Source organism: Malus domestica, chromosome 07 (genome assembly GCF_042453785.1).
Source record: "Malus domestica chromosome 07, GDT2T_hap1".
NCBI lineage: Eukaryota > Viridiplantae > Streptophyta > Magnoliopsida > Rosales > Rosaceae > Malus > Malus domestica.
Window position 1 is genome coordinate 26,202,129 of NC_091667.1, and position 14,399 is coordinate 26,216,527.

Sequence of the window (14,399 nt, forward strand, 5' to 3'; positions counted from 1 at the left end):
TTCTTTTTGAGAAACTTTTAAATGGACGTGGTTTTTTTTTTTTTTAATACGTCAATATTTTTACACAAAGGGGAAGGGAAGTTTAGCTAAGCTACACAATGGGCAACCTAATTTGGTATCGAATTCGATATCCACATGATTCGAAAGCCTTCTCACTTTCAATTAAAGAGGAATACCAACATACCGTAGTATTGAGTAGCAACTTTTAAATGACGTTAAGAACTAAAAGATCAAGTAATTTCGAGATAATTGGACGTTAAGAACTAGAAGACCAAGTAATTTCAAGGTAAGTACCTACATACATGGATTACGTTCATATACATTACATTGTAATAATTTTTTATTTCCCATTTGGATCATTTATATACCATAATAAACTTTATATTATAATAATTTATCATTTTTTTAGGTTCCATATTAAGAAACTTGTCACCACATATGATAATAATTGTCAATATATAAGTTCTTCAAGATAAATCTTTTACCTATCTTCCTAACCATCATTTATAGAGTTCAAATTTTCTACACTCATTTTTTGTGTGACCTCATCATTGATTAACACGTGTTCGTTAACATAACCCTCCGTATAACCCTGTTGTCATAAACATAACACGTGTCAACCTATGATATAAACTTCAGAGAGACCACACAAAATGAATGCAGAAGATTTAAATTTCATTTACATGCATCGGATACTTGAGACTTGATCGTAATGTCTACATCTTAGAAATTGACATGCTCCGTCCATACAACTTTCACTAAAGATAACTCAATCAAAAGATAACTTTTAATTAGAGTGCCCTTATTCAATAATAACCTCATTATACATGGACGATTAACATGCATGTATTTCACGAAAGTCCTCGTAACTGGCGCAAGTCGTTGAACAGGTTGCATGTGACTTGTGTGATAGTGTTATATTCACACATTCATTTACTTTTCACACTTTTTTCAAGTTTTAATCATTAGATTGATTGAATTCAAGAATATCAATGATAAAAATTTAATAAGAATGTATAAAAGATTAAAATGAATGTGAATAACACTATCCTTTATGAAATGGCACTACTACGTTTAACCCTTAGCGCGACAAACATAAGTTGATCGCGCAAGGTGTATTTCCGTCGCACAAACGTCTGCGCGAAATTCGTCACGCAAAGATCGTGAAGAAAGACTTTGCGCGACAAACAATAGCATTGGTCGCAAGAACACTACGCAACGGTTTGGCCTTCGTTGCACAAAATTTTTAGGAACAAATGTATTTGTCGCACAAAATGCCGGATACATACATGAGACGATATGTTGTTCTTGCAAGACGAAACCTTGTTAGTGAGACGAATATATTCGTCACGCAAAAAGAAATTTTTTTTTTTTTAAATTCATTTTTTTTTTCTGTTTTTAATTTTGTAATAAAATAATAAAATTAAATTGCAATTAAAATGTAATAAAGAACCCCGATTGTAACGATCTAAAACCCCGCATCCTCGGGGGGATCCATATACTTGAGTGGAGTCTCGGGAGGAAGCTGGAAGCCGGCCTCCTAAAGAACCAACTGCCTATTCTAAATCATTGCCGTTTGTGTAATAAAACATGAAATATTAATAATAACATTCAAATAATAACCATGATACTTGAATGTGTAAGATAGTAATTACAATTGAATAATACTTACATGAAGGGACTTGGCCAACTCATCCCCAGGTCGAACATAAACGTCTCCAAAGACATTGATCTCCCAGAATTTTGAATCCCCTTGAATAGAACAAAATAAGAAAAATGTTAGTACAAAAAAAAATTAATATTACTGACATATTAAAAATTGAATACGAAAAGCTTTATTATTACATGCTGCCGCGCTTCCATCCTATATGAGAAGGGCTTCGAACCTGAATGGTGGAGAAGAGTTTTCTTCCCCCGATTGATCTTGTTGGCTTTCACCTTAAAGTTATAACAATTCCCAAACCCTAGACATTGTAATGAATAATATATGATATCCAACAACAATAACAATAGTTGAATGCTTCAGTAGTGGATTTCAAGTGAAATATTACATAGTAGAACTTGAGAATTTAAGCAGCAAATTGAAATTCTATTATGAATTACTTCAACACTTGAAGACTAACTGCCTAACGCCTACCATGATCATTTAGATGAGAATCCTTTATATAAAGGACATGCAGAGAAAACTAAATTATACACATGTTCCTTCTACTTACCTAATTAACTAACTAACTAAAGATCAAACTTAAAGCAGCTCCAGCTCAAATTTTGAACAAAATTAAACTAGTAAAACTCATAATTAAGCATAAAAATTGAACAAACATTTTAAGAGACATGTTGTTCTCTACAAAGAACTAATGACCACCTTCCTAGCATCATTAGGCAATCCAATATCACGTAGAACAATCTATATGGAGAAATTAGCAAGGCACTATAGAAAAAAAACAATTATCCACGTGCAGGGCGTTATTTAACTTTACCTTGTTGTGACCCTGAGGCATCATTAGTGGATGCCGATGTCGTGTCGGGCATGCAAAGGCGGTGGTGACCACACCTGGCACTAACAGGTAGCGCCACTAATGAGGCTGACCTGGGGACCAACCGAATCAACTAGCCTATGGTCCATTTTTGCTGGTGCAGTGGCAACTGATGTAGGAGGCGGGGGAATTGAACAGGGTGCAATCGTCACTGCCTTACAACTTCTAATAAGGTTTGACATCTACACAATTGTAAAAAAAAAAAAAGCATTAAGTATACATAAATCCCATCACATGCCTAATTATGTGGCATAGCACTCACACCAACCCCACGCATAACTAAATCATGCATTTGAACCATATATATACCGTTAAACATGAACTAAATTAATCCCTAAATCTGAAATCAAGCATAAAAGCGACAATTAAACCATAAAAGTATCTTGACCCATATGCATTTCATTAAAGGAGAAAACTAGTCCACTTACCTATATGCATTTCCCCATTCAATTAAACAAAAAGAAAACAAAAATAGATATGGTACTTAGAGCCAATTGGCTTGGACAGCAGGTGCCTTATGTAGGCCTCAAAACATAAACACAAACATATCCTTCACTAGTTTTCCCCCTCCTTTCAATTGAGATTAAAAAAAAAAAGAAAAGAAACTATGTCTCTGTTTCTCATATGTGGAGAAACTGCACTTTCAGAAAAAGAGGAATGCTAAGGACCTTTTGAAAAGAATTTTTTTTTTATTATAGTTTAATGCTAAATTTATATTATTGTGTCATGAGAAGTCAGATGAAAATTCTAACTTTTGAGAAAGTCACACTATCATTTCACTTAATAGAGATCAATGTTCAAGAAAACATCCAAACAATATTATTTACTGCCTAATGGTAATGCTATCTATATTATTTATTGCCTAAAGGTTATATGTTTGTGTATGATTAGAGCCAAAGGCTCCATTGTCTCTCTGAGTCCGAGAAGCCTAAAAGGAGGGGAAATATTGGCAACCACAAAATTATGATAGCGTTGTCTGCCATTCGACCCCTTAAGTTTAAATATACACATGTAATGATCATCCTAAATGCTTGTAACATTTGCCTCTACATTATTTATTATCAACGTTTCTGAGGATCCTTGTAGCTAATGATACTGGTATATCATAGTAGTTTCAAATAATACAGATTGAGCTCTAATAGGATCTCCAAACTGAAGTAAAAGCTAAATTCTTAGATGGTGGGTCAGTCTCACTTTCCTCTAGTCCAAACATATAGTAAGGAACTGAATTCAACTAATATAAATTCCTTAATTGGCTAAGAAACACCAAAAGTAAACCCTAGTATCTGAAATCAAGCATAAAATTGACAATTAAACCATAAAAGTATCTTCACCTATATGCATGAAACAAAAAGAAAACGACTCCATATGCATTTCCCCACTTACCTATATGCAAATGGGAATTCGAAAAAGCATGGTTTTGTTTTGGAATCAAACTCAATTCGGCAAAAAAAAAAAACCTTAATTAACTAGCAAAGTCCAGCAAGATTAGTTTGATAAAGGAACACAACATGTCAGCATTGTTAACCGTAATAAATCCAACAATAAAAATCAACTAATTAATCCCTAAATTCTCAACGCACAGTTCATAAATTAAGTAACAAAATTATGCAGTAAGTAACTTCGCCCATGTAACAAAATTATACGGATTGGGTGGGATTGTTAGCACCACCCAATCCCCTAAAATTTGAAAAATTGTAAACCCTAATCCCCAAAAATCCAACCCCCAACACCTAAACCCAAATCCCCCTAAAATTGATCCCTTAATTCTCTAACCTAATGCTATATAAACTGGAACCCCATATTCCCCAAATGAAAATCGAAATAAATTAAAAAATTTTGAAATCTTTACCTTCTTAGCAGCGAAGATGGATGGACCGGATTGTGGGCATGGGTATGGGACTGTGGAGCACCGGAGATGGGTGTGTGGCGATGAGGGTGTGTCGGAGGAGGAAGAGAGAGTGCTAGGGGGCGAGAGGGTGAGAGGGTGAGAGGCCGAGAGGGAGGATGATAGAGATTTAGTGAGAGACAGTGGCGAAGTCAGGATTTGCCGAGGGGAGGGGCGAAATTCAAAAGAGTGTAAGGTTCAATCGAAGCGGTTGCTTTCACATTGGAGAGTGCAAAGTTTTTAGTCAATATTCATAACAGAAAACAGTCTCTTCACCAAAGCAGTTATAAGTGGTAATATCAAAGTCATTTAAGAACTTAAATTGGTTAGGATTAGATTCTAAAAACCGTTAGGCGCTAGTCAGGCAGCGGACTGGAGCCTAGCAGCTAGGCGCCTAGGCAAGATTTAGGTAGGAGTCTAGATGAATTTTTTTTAAAAATCTTTTATCGTAAAATAAGCATTAAACAATATTTACATTATTTTTAAAAAATTAAGACAATATTTATAAATAATGTAATAATAATAAAAAAGAGAGAAATTGGTTAACAAACCACAAAAAAAGGTGAGGTCAGAAGATTAAAAAAAATGACAATATAACAGGTGGCCTAATAACATTATAACACATGTCTATTTAATATTTTCCCAAGGATAATACTTGGGTACTCAACAGTGAGTACCTAATTTCACTGACTTCTTATGTGGAGGAACCATTTTACAACACCTGTCCTTTAAAGTTTCTCCAAGCGCTCTGCTATTCTTGTAACCAAACACGCGACTCTTCTTTTAAACATGTGACCAAACACACTCCGCTTTTCTCCGGAGACCCACCTCCAGTCCCTCTCTTCTCCGGGCGACCTCACCTTGAATCCCTCTCTTCTCCGGAGACCGCTTCTAGTCCTCTCTTCTTTGGAGACTCACATCCAGTTGTTCTCTTCCCCATTTATTTTTTTTCAAAATCATTAACTGTAAAGATTATTAATCAAAACAGCCAAAGATCAATTTTTGAAATCATCAAAATCCAAGCTTCATAATCATGGTATTCATTCTCTTCCCCATTGCAGCCTTCTCCTCCAACCTCCCTCATCCGTCGAATCCACCCTCGTTCCCTCCACCTAACCTTCTGATGTGCAGCAGATCAGTTCATCGTAGAACAGACAGGGAGCGGAGGGGCTGAACCTACGATGGGGCTGTGTTTTCCAGTCGTCTTCCTCGATAGGTACGTCACCGTCGTCGTTTAGACCCACTGCACCATCGTATCGCGGAAGATTATCGAGGTCAATTGTAATTGACTGAATCAGTATTTCGATTGAAGCCACTCCTCATATTTGAAACAATTTTTAGATAAGATTTGTATCTCAAAGTGTTTCCGCATTATTTTCCATTGAAGATTCTAAGCGTTGGTCAGCGACATTGTCGACATCGTTGTCAATAGGGTCTTATTCTGGTATAGCATACACGTTCCTCTGATCCATCTTCTGAACAACTTTCCAACCTCTCCCAGCTTTAGGGTCATCTAGATACACAATTTGTTTTGTCATGTTTGCCAAAATGTAAGCCATGGTCGTACCAAGTTCTGTTAGTGTTCACAGATAGTAAGCCATGGTCGATTTTAACACTTCCTTACCTATTTGGGTTTGTATCAAACCATTGACACTTAAACATGATCACTTAGTATCAGTCTTTGTAAAGCAATTGCACGACAGTTGTTAGTTTGCCATAGAAATCAATGTCTGTACTTTTGCATTCTCGGGCACATATTTCCAAGAGCGCCAATCCGCAGTAGGACAATTATTCTCCATGGCTACACCTATCGCATGCGCGAACTCCACATGTTGCCTCAAATCATACGGGTTGGTGGGCATGCTCTAATCACGGTCTTTATCATTCATCCCAGCACAAGCAAAAGAATTGTGAAGAATAAGAAGAGCAAAAGCGCATACTTATATAAAGGTTAGGGCCTTTGCGCGACGAATGTCTTTGTCACACAAACATCTGCAATAAATACAGTATTGATTCCTCATATTCACATGCACTGAAAGGTTTGACCAAAAACTGACAGTAACTTGCGCGACGAACTCTTTGTCACGCAAAGGTCCCCTGCTTCATCGCTCATGTTTTCCGCACCAAAAAAATTTTCCCGTGTTTTTCTTACTGACTTTACGCGACGCCAATGGTTTTTCGTCACGCGAAGTGTTCATGTGCGACTAATTTCTACGTCGCGCAATTTTTTTTCCTTTCCTGCCTTTTTTGCGTGACGATAGTTCTTTTTCGTTGCACAAGTACCTCTTTTGCGACGAAATATGTTTTGTCGCGCATGCTGTTTTTCCTACTAGTGTGGGCTAATGACCCATGACGGAAACATAACATAAATAATCATAAACAATCACTCTTCTATAATTTTCATTGATAAGATTCATAATATAAATGAATATTACAATAACTATATAGTCTTAAGAAACCTTAGATTAAAAGAAAAACAAAATAATAAACAACAAAAACATCTCAATGATTATTTCGCCCACCATACATCTTTTTCAATTCTGTTATATTGGTCAACTGTCATTCGTAATAAATAATCATATGAAACACACAATTTTGAGCGAAACCAACCACACACGTACACTGAAGTTTTCAAGATATGAATGCAGAAGATAAAACTCCTCCTATCGGTTGTCAGTTGTCAGTTGTCATTCGTCAGTGTCTTTAACTAAAATAATAAAGCCAACTAACAATCAACTCCAACCAATTCTGGGCCGTAGGTTTCTTGATATGGAAAGGAAATGGTTGACAGACGAAATCACGAGGGAATCAATCAATATATCATTCGTACCCACCACGTATGCCACGCGTAGGTACATTTCCTCTTAGGGGTGTGCTATCCACACACCTCATTTTACTTCTCACACACCCTTTGATAATTTCTATTCGTTGATCTTCTTCAATTCATCTGATCCGACGGTCGAAAATTAAAAAAATGTGTGAGAAGTAAAATGGGGTGTGTAGATATCACACCCCTTCCTCTTATAGTAACCCTAGTAAGAGCTTCCTTCCTTCTTCTACCTTAAATTCCTTTAATTTAGACATGCTTTTCTTGTCTATCTTGACCTAATAAAATAGACATACTAGATTTACCGCTTACCGCTTCTGGTAAATATCTTACATAGTATCTAGATATCATCAGATCGAATAACGTTTGCCTCCACCAATTCCGTACAAATTCTTATAGTTTTTGTTGGCTTTTGTTTTCCCCTTTTCTTTTATTTAGGGATTTTTTTTTTATTTTTTTTTCACCATACCACCGTGGTGATGATGTGAAACAACCTTCAAGTTTTCCACAAGGGTGATCGTTTACCCTTGTAAGCATAATGCACAAGGAGGACTTCATACGTACGGTTTTTTTTTTTTTTTTTCACTCAGCCCACATGATTGATTGTGCAATAAGAGAAATGAACATGAGAGGTAGATAATTATAGAAAGTCAATTCTTTTACTCTAGTATTCTTAAGAGATACCTTCATTGAATAGAAGTGCGCAAAACTCCTTGAGAGGATATGTTTATGTATTAGGGTTATTTAAGAACATTTAATTAGAAATAAAATACATAAATAAGGCAAATTAAATGGAGCCATTCGAACTGATTGAGTGTTCTACCTCGGGCTCTATTGAAATAGATTTTGCAAATTATTTTACTTTATTAACTTCTAAACCAATACATCGCACCAAAAATCAAATTATTTTATGCTCTTATACTTACGGAGAAGTGGTACACAAAGCTCAGGCTAAACTTCATGTCGATGAGTGGTGATCCTTACTAATCAGCTATATATTTCACAATTTCCATGTTCATTTTCAAAATCGTCAATCTCAAAATTAGTAGAAGTTTGCGTGATCAAGAGCACATGAATCTTAATTAATCTACAAATAAGTGATTGCCTATATCATAGAGGATTATTAAAGTATTAAGCACAAATATATTTTTTGTAAATTCATAAAATTAAATCATTGATCCTTGTGCTTTAGTGTAACTAAAAGCCAATTTGTAATTTTTTTTTAAGGAAAAAGGGGGTCAGATATTGCTAACTTCTTTGGAGAACGAAAGAGAAATATTCTTGGTTCCCCCACCACCCCCCCCAAAAAAAAAAAAAAAAAAACAAGAAGAAATATTCTTGAGTTTTCCCACGATCGAGAAAGCACAAGGTCTTTGGGCTCCCAACCTTAAACCTTCCTAATCAAAATCAATAAACTTCAGCCACTTATTAGTACTATTGTCTTGTAGTATTGCTTCACAAGTAAGTGAAAGAGGCTTAAGTTCGATTCTTACCAAAAACGAATTTGAACCACATTATTATGACTAGCCTAGTATAAATAATATTGTTTGTTAAAAAAAAAAAATCAGAGCATTGTTTTTCAACTCTGCTATCATGGCAAAGGCAACGGCAGTTTGAGCGGCGATGACGGTGTGTCTGGAGGAAGGTCTGGAGAGGGTGATGTTTCAATCAGATGCTCAGCGGTTAATCCAAATGATAAACAAGGAATGCGTGGTGGATGCGTCTTTGGAGGTTATTCTTCATGATATTTAGTTCTTTGCAACCAAATTTAACTCGATTGAGTTTTGTTATGTCTCGTGGGATGGGAATCTCGCTGCTCATGCAGTGGCGTATGTTGCTAACCACGGTGGTTCCTTTTGTGAGGCTTTCTAAGACCTGAATTTTTGTTTAACATCTTAGCTAAGGATGTAAACGTTTCTGTTCAATTATGATTTCAATAAATTATATCTTTGAACAAAAAAGAGAAAGAAAAAAAAAAAGACAACAAAAGTGGATGACATTATTTTTCGTAATTAGTTAACTTCAAATGAAGAAGCAACAACTGTGGGATTAAATAATACTACATAAAATAAAGTTTTTTGTTTTAAATTAAATTGACTCCTTAATGAAAAACAATAAACCCCGAAAGTTTCCTAATCAATAAAACTAAACATCTATGTTTATCGAAGGGGCAACAAAAGCGTGTGGCATTATTTTTCATAATTAATTAACTTCAAATGAAGAAGCAACAAGTACTGTGGGATTAAATAATGCTACATAAAATAAAGATTTTTGTTTTAAATTAAATTGACTCCTTACTGGTTGGCAAAAGAGTTCCTGGTCAATTTACTGTGTAGTTGATCCACGAAAGTTCAAATTAATGATCGAATCCGTTAATATTATAAATCACTTTAATAAGAATTATTTTTATAAAAGATCAATAAAATATAAAGTCATTTACTCATCAAACTATACAAAAACAAATGGAAGGATTCATAAATGCATTATATATGAACAGTTTATCTATTTGCTACCCTTGATTAACTAAACGATATTATTTTAATTAATTTATTGTAGAAATGATCTTTATAAAGCAATTTTATAGTATTAACTGTTTCAATCATACACATGAAGTTCCATGAAACAAACACAAAGTAAATTGAGGATGAAGAGAAATGCTAAGGAGACTCTCGCAAAATGGGACTCTCCATGATTCTCTGCCACCTCACAACGTGGCGTTAACTCTCGCGGAACATTATAAAACATTGTACCAAAAATATGAGGTGACAAAGCTAAGACTTACTATGAACGCTCTGCCACGTTTTAACGTTAATTTATACGTTAATATTATAAAATATTGTACAAAAAAATACAGAAAGTCCACAGGTAGTCTGACTTTTAAGGTCTCCCCGATCATGAAGAGTATTATACTCATTAAATCTCTTTATTTTTTTTCCTTATGATTATTTAAATCAAAGAGTCTCAATTGGGTAAAAGAGTGGATAAAAAATAATGGTTTCTGGTCATGTATTTGTCGGCAAGTTTACGGGAAAATGATTCTCACCAGATCATTTTTCTAGGATCCTAAGGATCCTGTGATCGTGATATCATTCATTGCGATTAGTTTTCTTTAAGTACTATTTATATTTAATTTTAAAATTTAAATTTTGAAATGATTTCTAATCGTACGATATATTATGCACAATCACAAGGGGGCGTTGAGGGGGAGCGAAAGGTGCAGTTGTACAGGGCCCCAAATTTGAAGGGGCCCCTAAATTTTTGACATCTAACATCATGTAATAATGTTCTATATTTAAAAAATTACTTTTATTATCACTTTAAACTGCATTGTGCACTCCTTATAAGAGTATTTTTTTTTTCTTTCTAAATACAAAAAGTTGGAGTACAATGAGATATTTTGAGTGTCAATAATAACATCATGAAAAACGGCAATTTCTGAATTTTATTATATAACAACGTCATACATTCAAGTGAAACTTTAGAGTTAGAGGTTTGATGTTTTTTTTTCATGTTTGGCTGTTTAAAATAAAATAGCTTTTGATTATTTAGTGAAGGTTATATTTGTTGCTCTTTGTACTTATTATTAAGGACATTTGTAAATATGTAATTAGTGAGTGCTAAAGTTTGTTTTGATTTTTTTTTTTTTAACAAACGATATAATCTACTCTAAAGGGGTGGGGGAGTGGGCTAAGCCTGACAATGGGCTAACAATAATGTGCTTCAAATTCGCCTTTGGTGAGAATTGAACATAAAACCTGTCACTTACAAGTGAAGAGGAATACCACTAGACCATAGTACTAAGTGGTTTTGTTTTAATTTAAGTGAATGTTTTCTAGTATCAATATATTGTCATACTTTTTTATAACTTAAAACTATCTTAAGGATGACCCCTTTTACAAATTTCGCACGAAGCTCCTAAAATCTCAAAGACGGCACTAAATCACGATTACGGGATTCACCAGGAAAATGATCATTTTCCAAGTTTATGAGGTTTTTTTTTAAGGTTCTAACTGACGTGGCTGCTTCCCCTCCTTCGTACGAAAGTTTTCAATCTTACTGCTTTGCTCGGAGTTATGGGTCTATTTACCTTGGACTAGGATTCTTTCCCCTCCTTTTTCCATCTACCTTTCTACCATTTATTTTTTCACACATATTATTAAACGTGGACTCAAGTTTAAGGCATTTTCCAATAATTCGAAACATGAAATAATGCGAGTACCGTTTGGGTGTTTTGGTCGGCCATTTTCCATATTATTTTATTACATTTGTGAGAATAAATATCAAGGTAGCATCTTGCTTTAATAAGTAGGGCAATTATTTTTCCCAACTAACTTCACTATTAATAGGTGATTTTGTGACCCAATTATACTGTTTGAAAATGCACTTGTATTACTTGTATTATCATTTTTGTTCTTGTTTAGAAGTGTTTTTAAATAACTAACATCGTTTTTGGTGAAAATACTTTTTAAACCAATCTTTAATAAAAATTCAAATAAATCTAGAAAAATCACTTTAAGTGATTCTTGTAAGAAATACATATTTTAATGCTTCTTTCAAAATGCACTTATTTGAAGAATTGTAGCAATGACCCCTTTAGCCTAATTTGAACAATGGTACTCATCAAATGTGCAACTATGATCCCTTCATGAACTTCGTTAGAACTTCTGTCAAAATAAGAGGCTATTGTTCTAATTAGATTAAAGTTGATAGGCTATTGCTCAAATTGGATTAAAGTTCATGGATCATTGCTCCAATTTGGTTAAAGCTGAGGGATTACTACAATTTTCTCATTTGGTTTTCCATATTTGTCCCTTGATTTAGCCTTACATGTGTGGCATGTGACTCATTTTAGCGGAAACTCTGACAAAGCTGACAAAAATGACCATAATTTCACTTTTTGATGGGTTAAGGGACCAACGGTCATAGATTTTAGTTGTTGAACCATTACTCTAACTGGGTTTTGGTTCATGATCACTGATATACAAGCTTAAATGTTTTTAGCTATTTGCAATTTTCATTTATGTATCTTGCATGTTCACTCCTTTTATGAATTTGTCTCGTACATTCTCTTGTTCATAACTGCGACGAAAGTAAGAAAATGTCTAAATGCTTTACACTTTGAATACATTCTCTAAAAACGCTATGCTAATAACCACTAAAATTGTATTAGTTCCCTCCCAAATAATCAATAAGCATATTACCAAAGTATAATAAAGTGTTTCGTTTTTGTTTCCTACTTAGCATCTAACAAAGAAAACCTCATAATTCTTTGCGTATGTTCTTATCTTACCCAAATAATCTTTGATTAAAATATAAAATATACTGCGAATTGAAAAAACTATATTTCAAACTAAATCTTTGACTTGAATCCTTTACTTGATTTTATATAATTAGAACATTGCAGAAGACAACAAAGTCAGAATTCTTCTTTCTATGACCAAAAACAAGAACAAGCAAGAACCTTTGCAATGATCGTGGATCGCATGTATCAATACACACACACACACACACACATCAGGCTCTTTATTCAAAGGAATTATTTTTTTTTTCAAAAAATGGGAATTAGATGTGGGGCTCACTTTACATCGAACTTCAACGATATAAACCGTCTATTTTGTAAGTCTCAATTCATAGATCATCCTTACAAAAATTCAATTCAATCCAAAACCATTTGCTTATTTAATTATCAAGATAAAATTTCGTTGTTTCTTATATATCAAAGTATTCGTTAATTTCTTTGAATCCAATTAGATATCTTAAATATTTCTGATTTGGCTAATAGTTTGCAAGAATGATCTATGAGGTACAACTTGATAAATAGACGGTTCGGATCATTAAAGTTCGATGTAATGTGAACCCAATAACTAATTTTTATTTTTATAAAAAAAATGAAATTTTTTTTCCTTAAAGATTTCCTATATATAATCTACACACATATAGATGTTTTAATCCTTCTAGTACCTTGGTTAAGTGGGTTCTTACGTCTGATGTATCACATTTTGAACTAAAAGGTGAAAGTGGGAACCACATGTTCCATTTGTTGCACGCATAACTTAGCTGTAAAATTTATAATAACGTGCTCCCATAGCTTTGGTAGATTAATATTTTTGGAAATAAGATTAGGGCACAAGATTTTGGGAATCAAAAATTCCACACAATGGAATAGAATTAGATTCTAGCCTCTTCTTTCTTGAAAAGGAAAAATTTACATCTCCAACTTGCAATGCCTTATCTCCACGGTCTTTAAGTGACACTCAATTCTTTTGTTTGATACAATCGATGTAAGGAAGAAGAAATCTGACTCTTAACTTTCGAATACAAGAAAATATATTTTAGAATATATACAAAGTTATATGTCATTAAATATGTACAAAGTTACAATAATATTATTTATACTGAAGATTTGAGAGAATAAATTAATATCAAACTCGTTATTTACGAAATTCAAACCTATATAGTCTTTCACTTAGAAATGACTCTCGTGTTTTACATATTTTGGAAGTTTTCTTCGAATGCATAAATTGTAAGAAAAGTAGTACAACCAACCTCTTGAAAACCCCTCCAAAAAGGCTAATCATAGTTTTTAAATTTAGGTTCAACAATCTATATTAGGAGTCAAATTCCACTTATTAAGAAAAAGAAGTACAAGGTCTGTTTACCCATAATTGGGGCTGAGTTTTCCATTAATTTTTAACATGCTTCCTTACAGGGTTCTTCCCAGGCCAACTTGATTGAAATTACAATGAAAGGGTTGGGGGAATTGCAAAGTAAAGAGTGAAGGCCCAACAAATGAAGCAAAGAATAATTATTAATAATCATAAAAGTATTGGAGTGGACCATTAGCATAATAATGAAGATGCAACTAAAGCTAACGGGACTACTACTACTACGGCATAATGGTATTCTCTTTACCGATGAAAGTGAGATGCAAGGTTCAACTTACTTAGATGACGAATTTGATATTTATTATTATAACTGATCTATTGGATGGTCTCTGCACAAATCTCCCATCACTTCTTAGATATGCTAATATGCAACTAGTTTTAACTGTGAACTGGAGTGGACCTTAGAACAAAGACAAAGAGTGCAACATATGCAATCAATACTAAATTTGTTAAACCAATATTTGATTTTGGAGGTGGAAAGT

General features: G+C 33.9%; 1 long non-coding RNA gene across 1 annotated transcript; it reads right to left on the bottom strand.

The window, feature by feature from the left end:
• Window positions 1-1,539: 1,539 nt before the first annotated feature.
• On the bottom strand, window positions 1,540-4,633 carry LOC139197281 (uncharacterized). The gene is made up of 4 exons (XR_011582518.1): window positions 4,390-4,633; window positions 2,481-2,719; window positions 1,846-1,964; window positions 1,540-1,752 (listed from the first exon to the last, which is right to left on the bottom strand). It is a non-coding gene; the product is annotated as an uncharacterized lncRNA (long non-coding RNA).
• Between the last annotated feature and the right edge of the window lie 9,766 nt (window positions 4,634-14,399).